Source organism: Camelina sativa, chromosome 13 (genome assembly GCF_030686135.1).
Source record: "Camelina sativa cultivar CO46 ecotype springtype chromosome 13, ASM3068613v1".
Taxonomy (NCBI): Eukaryota; Viridiplantae; Streptophyta; class Magnoliopsida; order Brassicales; family Brassicaceae; genus Camelina; species Camelina sativa.
In genome coordinates, this window is record NC_141892.1 from 17,909,076 (window position 1) to 17,925,436 (window position 16,361).

Genomic DNA, 16,361 nt, shown 5'->3' on the forward strand with positions numbered 1-16,361 from the left:
CTCCCTGGAACCTCTTGATCACTGTGAAGTTGATCCTTGATCACCTCACCCTTAACACACAAACCATGTTTCTTCTTGATTTTGAGCCTTGGTCTTGCTTTCTTTAAGGACCTCTTGTTCAGCTTAACTTGAAGATCCTCAACCATACTAGTCAACTCTTGAACTGACCTCTTAAGCTTTTCCACAGAATCATCTTGAAAGGAGAGCTTAGCCTTTGGAGTTGCTTCACCACTTGAACCTTCTTGACCTCCTTTGTCCTTGATAGTAAAAGGTTGATCATCAATGGTAGGAAGGTTGGTTGGGTTATAGATGTTAAACTTCATGGCTATATCTTCAGCAATGTTCAAGGTCACAAGACCCTCTTTGACATCAATAACTGCTCCAACAGTGGCTAGGAATGGCCTTCCAAGAAGGATTGGATCTTCAGGTTCCTTGTCCATCTCCAACACCACAAAATCAGTGTGAACCCTTGCCTTCCCTATCTTGACTGGAACATTCTCCAACCTTCCAACTATCTCCTTGTTTGACCCATCAGCTAGACATATATGAAGGTTGGTGGATTTGAAATCAGTTCTCCCAAGCTTTTGTGCTATGGAGTATGGCATCACACTTGTTGAAGCTCCCAAATCACAAAGGCATTGGTTGTAGTGAAGATAGCTAAGTGTGCAAGGCAGATAGAATGGACCTGGATCCTTAAGCTTGATTGGAATGATAACTCCTCCAAGGTCCTCAAGATCCTTCTCATCTTGAGCTTCAGCCTTCTTCTTTGACAAATCAAGCAAAAAATCTTTGTAAAGAGGACATGGATCATACTGTTCCAAGGCAGGTCCTCTCTCTTCTTCTTGGTAAGCAATGGTGATCTCTTGTATGGCCAACACTTCCTCAACCACAGCTTTCTCAATCACAACCACTTCCTTCAAAGCCTTCTCTTCCTCTTGTTGCTTAGCCATCATCTCCTTTCTCTCAATGATTTCCCTAAGCTCCTTAATCTTTTGTGCTTTGAAACGTCCTGGGAATGGAAGGGGTGGCTTGTAAGCAGGAGGAATGTACTTAGCAGGCTTGACAGCTTCTGAGTCTGCAACTCGATCGACCACTCGAGCATGCACTCGGTCGAGTGGCTGTTCGAGTACCTGGTCGAGTGCAATAACGAACTCCAGTTGCTTTGCACAAACGTCACTTAGGGCTTCAGTAACTAATGAATTCCCCCAAACTTGGACTTCACTGTCCTCAGTGACTTCCTCATCAGAGATATGAATGGCTTTTGCAGTGAACTCCCTTGGATTTTGAACAGCTTTTCCAGGGAGTTGGTTGGGTTTAGGAGCTGAAGTAGAGGCAATGTTGCTCTCCATATACTTCATTCTGGAGTTGAGACCTTCAAACTTCATGTTCAGATCATTGTACTGTGATGTGAGCCTTTGATTCAACTCAGCAAACTGCTTGGCTTCCTCAATCTTGCCTTGTGTTTGCCCAATCAACAACTGTTGCATCATTGCTCTTAAGTCTTGTTCCTGGCCTTGGTTAGTCTGAAACAATGGTGGGGGACACAATTGGGGCTGGAACACTTGGTGTTGTTGCTTGGGGATGTAGTTTTGTTGCTGTTGTTGAGGTTGAGGAGGTGGATAGACTTGGTCTTGAGGATTGGCCACATTGGTGCTCCTATAAGAGAGATTGTTGTTTTTGAAACCTCCTTGGTTGTAGCCTTTGAATCCTCCCTGGTTTTGCATGTAGCACAACTCAGCAAATTCAGGCTCCCCCTCTTGAACTGGAGCTTCTTCTTCACCAATGAAGTGAATAGACTTGGACTGGCTGAGGAGTATCTTGTCAAGTTTCTCATTGACCATCTTCAAATCCTTCTTATACTTTTCCTCTTGATCAGTGGAGGAGCTCCTTATTGTCCTATCATAATCCTCATTATAATTGCCATCAGATTGAGCAAGATTCTCAACCAATTCCCATCCTTCTTCCACATTCTTGTTGAGGAAGTTGCCATTAGAGGCTGTATCAAGAAGCATTCTTATCTTGGGAAGCACTCCTCTATACAAGGTGCTTAGAAGTGACTCATTGCTGAAGCCATGGTGAGGACACTGAGTCTGGAATCCTTTAAACCTCTCCCAAGCTTCACAAAAGCTTTCATTATTCATTTGAGCAAACCCAGAAATTTCATTCCTCAACCTAGCAGTCCATGCATTGGAGAAGAACTTGGCCAGAAAAGCTTTCTTGCATGCATCCCATGTGGTGATAGCTCCAGTAGGAAGAGTCTTCTCCCAAAGGTGAGCTTTGTCTCCAAGAGAAAATGGGAAGAGCCTTAATTTGAATCCATCTTCACTCACTCCATTGATCTTAGTGAGTCCACATATTCTGTCAAACTCATCAAGGTGATCCAGTGGATCCTCCATTGGCAACCCATGAAACTTGTTGGCTTGGATCATTGAGATCAATCCACTCTTGATGTCAAAGTTATTGTTTGCTACTGAAGGTGGCACAATTCTAGCCCTTTGGTTGTGGGTATTGGGTGCATCTCCTGCACCAATGTGCCTTGGTCTCTGCTCATGGATAGCTTGTTGCTCCATGATGTCTTGACCTTGTTGTTGTTGAACTACTCTTCCTTGCTTATGTCTCAAACCCTTTTGTAAACAGCTATGTAACACTTTCTAGGGTCAAAATATGTAACAATCTAATGCATTTGACTAATTATAAGAGTTTGGGTTGAATTTGAAGTGTTTAAACACCACTTATACCCATTTTGTCTTGAAACAGGCTAAAACTGAGAAAACATTGATTCTAAGCAGTAAACAGCGTTGTTACTGTTTCTAGAGTCAGAATGTGTGACATTCCAATGAAATTGACTAATTTTAAGATTTTTGGATGAATATGGAGTGTTTAGACAACACTTAAACCCGTTTTATCCCAATACAGGCTAAAACCGAGAGAAAACATTGATTCGAAGCAGTAAACAGCTATGTTACTCTTTCTAGGGTTAAAATATGTAACAATCCACTGCATTTTACTAATTATAAGAGTTCGGGTTGAATCTGGAGTGTTTAGACACCACTTATACCCATTTTGTCCCGAAACAGGCTTAAACCGAGAAAACAGGCTAAAACTGAGAGAAAACATTGATTCTAAGCAGTAAAAAGCTATGTTACTCTTTCTAGAGTCAAAATATGTAACAATCCAATGTATTTGACTAATTATAAGAGTTCGGGTTGAATTTGGAGTGTTTAAACACCACTTATACCCATTTTGTCTTGAAACAAGCTAAAACTGAGAAAACATGGATTATAAGCAGTAAACAGCGTTGTTACTGTTTCTAGGGTCAGAATGTGTGACATTCCAATACAATTGATTCGAAGAAATAAACAGCTACGCTACTCTTTCTAGGGTCAAAATATGTAACAATCTAATGCATTTGACTAATTATAAGAGTTCGGGTTGAATTTGGAGTGTTTAGACACCACTTGTACCCATTTTGTCCTGAAAGAGGCTTAAACCGAGAAAAAGGCTAAAACTGAGAGAAAAAATTGATTTGAAGCAATAAAAATCTATGTTACTCTTCCAAGGGTCAAAATATGTAACAATCAAATGCATTTGAATAATTGTAAGAGTTCGAGATGAATTTGGAGTCTTTAGACAACACTTAAACCCGTTTTATTCCAAAACAGGCTTAAACCGAGAAAACAGCCTAAAACCGAGAGAAAACATTGATTCGAAGCTGTAAACAGCTATGTAACACTTTCTAGAGTCAAATATCTAACAATCCAATGCATTTGACTAATTATAAGAGTTTGGGTTGAATTTAAAGTGTTTAAACACCACTTATACCCATTTTGTCTTGAAACAGGCTAAAACTGAGAAAACATTGATTCTAAGCAGTAAACAGCGTTGTTACAGTTTCTAGAGTCAGAATGTGTGACATTCCAATGAAATTGACTAATTTTAAGAGTTTTGGATGAATTTGGAGTGTTTAGACAACACTTAAACCCGTTTTATCCCAAAACATGCTTAAACCGAGAAAACAGGCTAAAACCGAGAGAAAACATTGATTCGAAGCAGTAAACATCTATGTTACTCTTTATAGGGTTTAAATATGTAACAATCCACTGCATTTTACTAATTATAAGAGTTCGGGTTGAATCCGGAGTGTTTAGACACCACTTATACCCATTTTGTCCCGAAACAGGCTTAAACCGAGAAAACAGGCTAAAACCGAGAGAAAACATTGATTCGAAGCAGTAAAATGCTATGTTACTCTTTCTAGAGTCAAAATATGAAACAATCCAATGCATTTGACTAATTATAAGAGTTCGGGTTGAATTTGGAGTGTTTAAACACCACTTATACCCATTTTGTCTTGAAACAAGCTAAAACTGATAAAACATGGATTCTAAGCACTAAACAGCGTTGTTACTGTTTCTAGGGTCAGAATGTGTGACATTCCAATGCAATTGACTAATTGTAAGAGTTCCGGATGAATTTGGAGTATTTAGACAACATTTAAACCCATTTTATCCCACAACAGGCTTAAACCGAGAAAACATTGCTTTGAACCGAGAGAAAACATTGATTCGAAGAAATAAACAGCTACGCTACTCTTTCTAGGGTCAAAATATGTAAAAATACAATGCATTTGACTAATTATAAGAGTTCGGGTTGAATTTGGAGCGTTTAAACAACACTTGAAACCTGTTATATCCCAAAACAGGCTTAAACAGGCTAAAACCGAGAGAAAACATTGATTCGAAGCAGTAAACAGCTATGTTACTCTTTATAGGGTCAAAATATGTAACAATTCAATGCATTTGACTAATTATAAGAGTTCGGGTTGAATTTGGAGTTTTTAAACACCACTTATACCCATTTTGTCTTGAAACAGGCTTAAAGCAAGAAAACATTGATTCTAAGCAGTAAACTATGTTGTTACTGTTTCTAGGGTCAGAATTTGTGACATTCCATTGAATTTGACTAATTGTAAGAGTTCGAGATGAATTTGGAGTGTTTAGACAACACTTAAACCCGTTTTATCTCAAAACAGGCTTAAACCGAGAAAACAGGCTAAAACCGAGAGAAAACATTGATTCGAAGCAGTAAACAGCTATGTTACTCTTTCTAGGGTTAAAATATGTAACAATCCACTGCATTTTACTAATTGTAAAAGTTTGGGTTGAATTTGAAGTGTTTAAACACCACTTATACCTATTTTGTCTTGAAACAGGCTAAAACTGAGAAAACATTGATTCTAAGCAGTAAACAGCATTGTTACTGTTTCTAGGGTAAGAATGTGTGACATTCCAATGAAATTGACTAATTTTAAGATTTTTGGATGAATATGGAGTGTTTAGACAACACTTAAACCCGTTTTATCCCAATTCAGGCTTAAACCGAGAAAACAGACTAAAACCGAGAGAAAACATTGATTCGAAGCAGTAAACAGCTATGTTAGTCTTTCTAGGGTTAAAATATGTAACAATCCACTGCATTTTACTAATTATAAGAGTTCGGGTTGAATCTGGAGTGTTTAGACACCACTTATACCCATTTTGTCCCGAAACAGGCTTAAACCGAGAAAACAGGCTAAAACTAAGAGAAAACATTGATTCTAAGCAGTAAAAAGCTATGTTACTCTTTCTAGAGTCAAAATATGTAACAATCCAATGTATTTGACTAATTATAAGAGTTCGGGTTGAATTTGGAGTGTTTAAACACCACTTATACCCATTTTGTCTTGAAACAAGCTAAAACTGATAAAACATGGATTCTAAGCAGTAAACAGCGTTGTTACTGTTTCTAGGGTCAGAATGTGTGACATTCCAATGCAATTGACTAATTGTAAGAGTTCGGGATGAATTTGGAGTATTTAGACAACATTTAAACCCATTTTATCCCACTACAGGCTTAAACCGAGAAAACATTGATTTGAACCGAGAGAAAACATTGATTCGAAGAAATAAACAGCTACGCTACTCTTTCTAGGGTCAAAATATGTAACAATCCAATGCATTTGACTAATTATAAGAGTTCGGGTTGAATTTGGAGTGTTTAGACACCACTTTTACCCATTTTGTCCCGAACCAGGCTAAAACCGAGAACATATAGATTTGAAGCAGTAAACAGCGTTGTTACTGTTTCTAGGGTAATAATGTGTGACAATCCAATGCATTTGACTAATTGTAAGAGTTCGGGATGAATTTGGAGCGTTTAAACAACACTTAAAACCCGTTATGTCCCAAAACAGGCTTAAACAGGCTAAAACCGAGAGAAAACATTGATTCGAAGCCGTAAACAGCTATGATACTCTTTATAGGGTCAAAATATATAACAATTCAATGCATTTGACTAATTATAAGAGTTCGGGTTGAATTTGGAGTTTTTAAACACCACTTATACCCATTTTGTCTTGAAACAGGCTTAAACCAAGAAAACATTGATTCTAAGCAGTAAACTGTGTTGTTACTGTTTCTAGAGTCAGAATTTGTGACATTCCAATGAATTTGACTAATTGTAAGAGTTTGAGATCAATTTGGAGTGTTTAGACAACATTTAAACCCGTTTTATTCCAAAACAGGATTAAATCGAGAAAACAGACTAAAACCGAGGGAAAACATTGATTCGAAGCAGTAAACAGCTATGTTACTCTTTCTAGGGTTAAAATATGTAACAATCCACTGCATTTTACTAATTGTAAAAGTTTGGGTTGAATTTGAAGTGTTTAAACACCACTTATACCCATTTTGTCTTGAAACAGGCTAAAACTGAGAAAACATTGATTCTAAGCAGTAAACAGCGTTGTTACTGTTTCTAGAGTCAGAATGTGTGACATTCCAATGAATTTGACTAATTTTAAGATTTTTGGATGAATATGGAGTGTTTAGACAACACTTCAACCCGTTTTATCCCAAAACAGGCTTAAACCGAGAAAACAGGCTAAAACCGAGAGAAAACATTGATTCTAAGCAGTAAACAGCTATGTTACTCTTTCTAGGGTTAAAATATGTAACAATCCACTGCATTTTACTAATTATAAGAGTTCGGGGTTGAATCTGGAGTGTTTAGACACCACTTATACCCATTTTGTGCCGAAACAGGCTTAAACCGAGAAAACAGGCTAAAACCGAGAGAAAACATTGATTCGAAGCAATAAACATCTATGTTACTCTTTCTAGGGTCAAAATATGTAACAAACAAATGCACTTGACTAATTATAAGAGTTCGGGTTGAATTTGGAGTGTTTAAACACCACTTATACCCATTTTGTCTTGGAACAGGCTAAAACTGAGAAGACATGGATTCTAAGCAGTAAACAGCATTGTTACTGTTTCTAGAGTCAGAATGTGTGACATTCCAATGAAATTGACTAATTTTAAGATATTTGGATGAATTTGGAGTGTTTAGACAACACTTAAACCCGTTTTATCCCACAACAGGCTTAAACCGAGAAAACAGGCTAAAACCGAGAGAAAACATTGATTCGAAGAAATAAACAGCTACGCTACTATTTCTAGGGTCAAAATATGTAACAATCCAATGCATTTGACTAATTATAAGAGTTCGGGTTGAATTTGGAGTGTTTAGACACCACTTTTACCCATTTTGTCCCGAACCAGGCTAAAACCGAGAACATATAGATTTGAAGCAGTAAACAGCTTTTTTACTGTTTATAGGGTAATAATGTGTGACAATCCAATGCATTTGACTAATTGTAAGAGTTCGGGATGAATTTGGAGCGTTTAAACAACACTTAAAACCCGCTATGTCCCAAAACAGGCTTAAACAGGCTAAAACCGAGAGAAAACATTGATTCGAAGCCGTAAACAGCTATGTTACTCTTTATAGGGTCAAAATATATAACAATTCAATGCATTTGACTAATTATAAGAGTTCGGGTTGAATTTTGGAGTTTTTAAACACCACTTATACCCATTTTGTCTTGAAACAGGCTTAAACCAAGAAAACATTGATTCTAAGCAGTAAACTGTGTTGTTACTGTTTCTAGGGTCAGAATTTGTGACATTCCAATGAATTTGACTAATTGTAAGAGTTTGAGATGAATTTGGAGTGTTTAGACAACACTTTAACCCGTTTTATTCCAAAACAGGCTTAAATCGAGAAAACAGCCTTTAGCCGAGAGAAAACATTTATTAGAAGCTGTAAACAGCTATGTAACACTTTCTAGGGTCAAAATATGTAACAATCTAATGCATTTGACTAATTATAAGAGTTTGGGTTCAATTTGAAGTGTTTAAACACCACTTATACCCATTTTGTCTTGAAACAAGCTAAAACTGATAAAACATGGATTCTAAGCAGTAAACAGCGTTGTTACTGTTTCTAGGGTCAGAATGTGTGACATTCCAATGCAATTGACTAATTGTAAGAGTTCGGGATGAATTTGGAGTATTTAGACAACATTTAAACCCATTTTATCCCACTACAGGCTTAAACCGAGAAAACATTGATTTGAACCGAGAGAAAACATTGATTCGAAGAAATAAACAGCTACGCTACTCTTTCTAGGGTCAAAATATGTAACAATCCAATGCATTTGACTAATTATAAGAGTTCGGGTTGAATTTGGAGTGTTTAGACACCACTTTTACCCATTTTGTCCCGAACCAGGCTAAAACCGAGAACATATTGAAGCAGTAAACAGCTTTGTTACTGTTTCTAGGGTAATAATGTGTGACAATCCAATGCATTTGACTAATTGTAAGAGTTCGGGATGAATTTGGAGCGTTTAAACAACACTTAAAACCCGTTATGTCCCAAAACAGGCTTAAACAGGCTAAAACCGAGAGAAAACATTGATTCGAAGCCGTAAACAGCTATGTTACTCTTTATAGGGTCAAAATATATAACAATTCAATGCATTTGACTAATTATAAGAGTTCGGGTTGAATTTGGAGTTTTTAAACACCACTTATACCCATTTTGTCTTGAAACAGGCTTAAACCAAGAAAACATTGATTCTAAGCAGTAAACTGTGTTGTTACTGTTTCTAGAGTCAGAATTTGTGACATTCCAATGAATTTGACTAATTGTAAGAGTTTGAGATGAATTTGGAGTGTTTAGACAACATTTAAACCCGTTTTATTCCAAAACAGGATTAAATCGAGAAAACAGACTAAAACCGAGGGAAAACATTGATTCGAAGCAGTAAACAGCTATGTTACTCTTTCTAGGGTTAAAATATGTAACAATCCACTGCATTTTCCTAATTGTAAAAGTTTGGGTTGAATTTGAAGTGTTTAAACACCACTTATACCCATTTTGTCTTGAAACAGGCTAAAACTGAGAAAACATTGATTCTAAGCAGTAAACAGCGTTGTTACTGTTTCTAGAGTCAGAATGTGTGACATTCCAATGAATTTGACTAATTTTAAGATTTTTGGATGAATATGGAGTGTTTAGACAACACTTAAACCCGTTTTATCCCAAAACAGGCTTAAACCGAGAAAACAGGCTAAAACCGAGAGAAAACATTGATTCTAAGCAGTAAACAGCTATGTTACTCTTTCTAGGGTTAAAATATGTAACAATCCACTGCATTTTACTAATTATAAGAGTTCGGGTTGAATCTGGAGTGTTTAGACACCACTTATACCCATTTTGTGCCGAAACAGGCTTAAACCGAGAAAACAGGCTAAAACTGAGAGAAAACATTGATTCGAAGCAATAAACATCTATGTTACTCTTTCTAGGGTCAAAATATGTAACAAACAAATGCACTTGACTAATTGTAAGAGTTCGGGTTGAATTTGGAGTGTTTAAACACCACTTATACCCATTTTGTCTTGGAACAGGCTAAAACTGAGAAGACATGGATTCTAAGCAGTAAACAGCGTTGTTACTGTTTCTAGAGTCAGAATGTGTGACATTCCAATGAAATTGACTAATTTTAAGATATTTGGATGAATTTGGAGTGTTTAGACAACACTTAAACCCGTTTTATCCCACAACAGGCTTAAACCGAGAAAACAGGCTAAAACCGAGAGAAAACATTGATTCGAAGAAATAAACAGCTACGCTACTATTTCTAGGGTCAAAATATGTAACAATCCAATGCATTTGACTAATTATAAGAGTTCGGGTTGAATTTGGAGTGTTTAGACACCACTTTTACCCATTTTGTCCCGAACCAGGCTAAAACCGAGAACATATAGATTTGAAGCAGTAAACAGCTTTGTTACTGTTTATAGGGTAATAATGTGTGACAATCCAATGCATTTGACTAATTGTAAGAGTTCGGGTTGAATTTGGAGCGTTTAAACAACACTTAAAACCCGCTATGTCCCAAAACAGGCTTAAACAGGCTAAAACCGAGAGAAAACATTGATTCGAAGCCGTAAACAGCTATGTTACTCTTTATAGGGTCAAAATATATAACAATTCAATGCATTTGACTAATTATAAGAGTTCGGGTTGAATTTTGGAGTTTTTAAACACCACTTATACCCATTTTGTCTTGAAACAGGCTTAAACCAAGAAAACATTGATTCTAAGCAGTAAACTGTGTTGTTACTGTTTCTAGGGTCAGAATTTGTGACATTCCAATGAATTTGACTAATTGTAAGAGTTTGAGATGAATTTGGAGTGTTTAGACAACACTTAAACCCGTTTTATTCCAAAACAGGCTTAAATCGAGAAAACAGCCTAAAGCCGAGAGAAAACATTTATTAGAAGCTGTAAACAGCTATGTAACACTTTCTAGGGTCAAAATATGTAACAATCTAATGCATTTGACTAATTATAAGAGTTTGGGTTCAATTTGAAGTGTTTAAACACCACTTATACCCATTTTGTCTTGAAACAAGCTAAAACTGATAAAACATGGATTCTAAGCAGTAAACAGCGTTGTTACTGTTTCTAGGGTCAGAATGTGTGACATTCCAATGCAATTGACTAATTGTAAGAGTTCGGGATGAATTTGGAGTGTTTAGACAACACTTAAACCCGTTTATCCCAAAACAGACTTAAACAAGCTAAAACCGAGAGAAAACTTTGATTTGAAGCAGTAAACAGCTATGTTACTCTTTATAGGGTCAAAACATGTAACAATCCAATGCATTTGACTAATTGTAAAAGTTTGGGTTCAATTTGAAGTGTTTAAACACCACTTATACCCATTTTGTCTTGGAACAGGCTAAAACTGAGAAGACATGGATTCTAAGCAGTAAACAGCGTTGTTACTGTTTCTAGAGTCAGAATGTGTGACATTCCAATGAAATTGACTAATTTTAAGATATTTGGATGAATTTGGAGTGTTTAGACAACACTTAAACCCGTTTTATCCCACAACAGGCTTAAACCGAGAAAACAGGCTAAAACCGAGAGAAAACATTGATTCGAAGAAATAAACAGCTACGCTACTATTTCTAGGGTCAAAATATGTAACAATCCAATGCATTTGACTAATTATAAGAGTTCGGGTTGAATTTGGAGTGTTTAGACACCACTTTTACCCATTTTGTCCCGAACCAGGCTAAAACCGAGAACATATAGATTTGAAGCAGTAAACAGCTTTGTTACTGTTTATAGGGTAATAATGTGTGACAATCCAATGCATTTGACTAATTGTAAGAGTTCGGGATGAATTTGGAGCGTTTAAACAACACTTAAAACCCGCTATGTCCCAAAACAGGCTTAAACAGGCTAAAACCGAGAGAAAACATTGATTCGAAGCCGTAAACAGCTATGTTACTCTTTATAGGGTCAAAATATATAACAATTCAATGCATTTGACTAATTATAAGAGTTCGGGTTGAATTTTGGAGTTTTTAAACACCACTTATACCCATTTTGTCTTGAAACAGGCTTAAACCAAGAAAACATTGATTCTAAGCAGTAAACTGTGTTGTTACTGTTTCTAGGGTCAGAATTTGTGACATTCCAATGAATTTGACTAATTGTAAGAGTTTGAGATGAATTTGGAGTGTTTAGACAACACTTAAACCCGTTTTATTCCAAAACAGGCTTAAATCGAGAAAACAGCCTAAAGCCGAGAGAAAACATTTATTAGAAGCTGTAAACAGCTATGTAACACTTTCTAGGGTCAAAATATGTAACAATCTAATGCATTTGACTAATTATAAGAGTTTGGGTTCAATTTGAAGTGTTTAAACACCACTTATACCCATTTTGTCTTGAAACAAGCTAAAACTGATAAAACATGGATTCTAAGCAGTAAACAGCGTTGTTACTGTTTCTAGGGTCAGAATGTGTGACATTCCAATGCAATTGACTAATTGTAAGAGTTCGGGATGAATTTGGAGTGTTTAGACAACACTTAAACCCGTTTATCCCAAAACAGACTTAAACAAGCTAAAACCGAGAGAAAACTTTGATTTGAAGCAGTAAACAGCTATGTTACTCTTTATAGGGTCAAAACATGTAACAATCCAATGCATTTGACTAAATATAAAAGTTCGGGTTGAACTTGGAGTGTTTAAACACCACTTATACCCATTTTGTCTTGAAACAGGCTAAAACTGAGAAAACATTGATTCTAAGCAGTAAACAGCGTTGTTACTGTTTCTAGAGTCAGAATGTGTGACATTCCAATGAAATTGACTTATTTTAAGATTTTTGGATGAATTTGGAGTGTTTAGACAACACTTAAACCCGTTTTATCCCAAAACAGGCTTAAAACGAGAAAACAGGCAAAAACGGAGAGAAAACATTGATTCGAAGCAGTAAACAGCTATGTTACTCTTTCTAGGGTTAAAATATGTAACAATCCACTGCATTTTACTAATTATAAGAGTTCGGGTTGAATGTGGAGTGTTTAGACACCACTTATACCCATTTTGTCCCGAAACAGGCTTAAACCAAGAAAATAGGCTTAAACCGAGAGAAAACATTGATTCGAAGCAGTAAAAAGCTATGGTACTCTTTCTAGAGTCAAAATATGTAACAATCCAATGCATTTGACTAATTATAAGAGTTCGGGTTGAATTTGGAGTGTTTAAACACCACTTATACCCATTTTGTCTTGAAACAGGCTAAAACTGAGAAAACATTGATTCTAAGCAGTAAACAGCGTTGTTACTGTTTCTAGAGTCAGAATGTGTGACATTCCAATGAATTTGACTAATTTTAAGATTTTTGGATGAATATGGAGTGTTTAGACAACACTTAAACCCGTTTTATCCCAAAACAGGCTTAAACCGAGAAAACAGGCTAAAACCGAGAGAAAACATTGATTCTAAGCAGTAAACAGCTATGTTACTCTTTCTAGGGTTAAAATATGTAACAATCCACTACATTTTACTAATTATAAGAGTTCGGGTTGAATCTGGAGTGTTTAGACACCACTTATACCCATTTTGTGCCGAAACAGGCTTAAACCGAGAAAACAGGCTAAAACTGAGAGAAAACATTGATTCGAAGCAATAAACATCTATGTTACTCTTTCTAGGGTCAAAATATGTAACAAACAAATGCACTTGACTAATTGTAAGAGTTCGGGTTGAATTTGGAGTGTTTAAACACCACTTATACCCATTTTGTCTTGGAACAGGCTAAAACTGAGAAGACATGGATTCTAAGCAGTAAACAGCGTTGTTACTGTTTCTAGAGTCAGAATGTGTGACATTCCAATGAAATTGACTAATTTTAAGATATTTGGATGAATTTGGAGTGTTTAGACAACACTTAAACCCGTTTTAACCCACAACAGGCTTAAACCGAGAAAACAGGCTAAAACCGAGAGAAAACATTGATTCGAAGAAATAAACAGCTACGCTACTATTTCTAGGGTCAAAATATGTAACAATCCAATGCATTTGACTAATTATAAGAGTTCGGGTTGAATTTGGAGTGTTTAGACACCACTTTTACCCATTTTGTCCCGAACCAGGCTAAAACCGAGAACATATAGATTTGAAGCAGTAAACAGCTTTGTTACTGTTTATAGGGTAATAATGTGTGACAATCCAATGCATTTGACTAATTGTAAGAGTTCGGGTTGAATTTGGAGCGTTTAAACAACACTTAAAACCCGCTATGTCCCAAAACAGGCTTAAACAGGCTAAAACCGAGAGAAAACATTGATTCGTGTAAGTTTGAGAGTAGAGTAATCAAGAGATTATGGAAGAGAGTGAAATCGTGTAAAGAGTGAGGAGAGTGAACGATTGAGAGAGAGAGTGTTGGAGAAAGAGAATAAACTCTTTTCTTACTTCTATTAGTATGATACTTACAAACTATTTAAAGACATATACAAATAGGATATTCTCTTAGGATCCTATGCACACTAATATGAGGAGAAAGCGACATCTCCTTATTCTAACATGTGATCTCCTCTTCTCTCTTACAACTTGCTCCAACGGCTACAAAGGAAGGATCGAGATGAATGGCGACCGTTGGAGGATCTCTTTGGTGGATTGGGCTCATGAAGACTTCTATTTGAGGATGGCCCGTTGGTTGGTCGTACGGACGTCCGTACGGTCGTACGGACAAGTGTGTGTGCCGGTTCATACTCCCCCTCAAGCTTGACTTGGGGAACTAGTCAAGCTTGACAACATAGGCACCCACCTCATTAAAAAAACCTTAGTATAGAAAAACCTCTTGGGAAAACTATACTTAAGGGAAAAAGAGTGTAGGCGCCAAAACAAAGCAAGTCATGGCCGAGTGAGGTTTAGGAGGCCAAGCTTAGGATGGATGTATTCACACACTTGGGGGCTCGCAGCTTTAGTCAGGACGTCTGCAAGTTGTTCTTTGCTTTCGGTATGGCAAGGTAAGACAACTCCAAGCTTGATTTGTTCTCGGACCTTATGGCAATCCACTTCAATGTGCTTGGTCCGCTCATGGAACACTGAATTGGTTGCTATATGAATGGCTGCTTCGTTATCACAGTGCATGGTGATCGGCTTTGTTGATTCTATTCCAAGATCCTTGAGTAACATCTTCAGCCACATTAGCTCCGTCGTTAGCTTCCTCATAGCTCTATACTCGGATTCGGCACTTGAGAGTGAGACGACCTTTTGCTTCTTGCTCTTCCATGTGACCAGGTTCCCCCCAAGGAACGTGCAATAGCCTGTGGTTGAGCGTCGGTCCCCACGATCTCCGGCATAGTCAGCGTCGCAGTAGCCTACCAACTCAGTGCTCTTGTTGCGTCCCATCCATATGCCTTGGCCGGGTGAGCCCTTGATGTACTTGAGGATCCGTGTCAGCATGTTCCAATGGTGCACGGTGGGGTTCTTCATATGCTGGCTTACCTGGTTCACGGCAAAGCAAATGTCAGGCCGTGTGATAGTCAAATAAATGAGCTTACCGACTAGCCGCCGGTAGAGGCTAACGTCCTCGAATGGAGCGGTGTCAAGCTCCCCCTGTCCTCCATCCTTGTAATTCTCTTCTAGGGGCGTTGTTACTGCCTTAGCTCCTAGTTTTCCTGTTTCACTCAATAAGTCTAGTGCATACTTTCTTTGAGACAACAATAACCCTTCATTTGATCTATAAACTTCTATCCCAAGAAAGTATTTCAACTCTCCAAGATCTTTAATATCAAAAACTGATTTCAAGAATGTTTTAGAGTCTTGAATACCTACCGAGTCACTTCCAGTGATGATGATATCATCAACATACACTAGAATGACTACTATACCTTTGGCGCTTGGTAAGGTGAACAAGGTGTGGTCAGCTTCGGATTTGCGAAAGCTTTTGTCAAGGAGTGTGGTGCTAAGCTTGTGATACCAAGCCCTTGGTGACTGCTTCAAGCCATAGATAGCTTTGTTGAGTTTCAAGACCTTTCCCGGACCAATAGTATCCTCCAAACCCGGTGGTGGTCGCATATACACTTCATCCTCCAGTTCTCCTTGCAAGAAGGCGTTCTTCACGTCCATTTGCCAAAGTTCCCAGTCGAGGTTGGTGGCGAGAGAGAGTACAACTCGAACCGTGTGAAGCTTAGCCACCGGAGCAAACGTATCAAGATAGTCCTCCCCATACGTTTGCGTGAACCCTCGTGCGACTAGGCGGGCTTTGTGGCGTTCAATCTCCCCATTGCTCTTATATTTGATTGTGAAGATATACCGAGAGGTGACAGCCTTCTTGCCCTTGGGTAAGTCAGCCTCGTCCCATGTATGATTTTGCACCATGGCCGTATTCTCGGCATCCACTGCATCTCTCCATACTTTGTGCTGCTTAGCCTCATCATAGGTCTTGGGGATCCAATCCTCATCAATATGGCCAAGAAACACTTGATGCTCTATCGGAAAATGAGCCAAGGTGCACACGGCCTGAATCGGATGAGCAACGGCCATGTTGTTGTAGTACACACGGGTGTTCTTCCAATGACTAGGAGGATACCTAATACGTTGGCTGCGCCGAAGAGGAACTATAGCCCCAGCTTCGGAGTTGGCTCGTCCTGGAGT

General features: G+C 37.8%; 1 non-coding gene across 1 annotated transcript; it reads left to right on the top strand.

The window, feature by feature from the left end:
• The first annotated feature begins 2,067 nt into the window (after positions 1 to 2,067).
• Positions 2,068 to 2,174, top strand: LOC147929701 (small nucleolar RNA R71). The gene has a single exon (XR_015578999.1). It is a non-coding gene; the product is annotated as a small nucleolar RNA R71 (small nucleolar RNA).
• Positions 2,175 to 16,361: the final 14,187 nt, after the last annotated feature.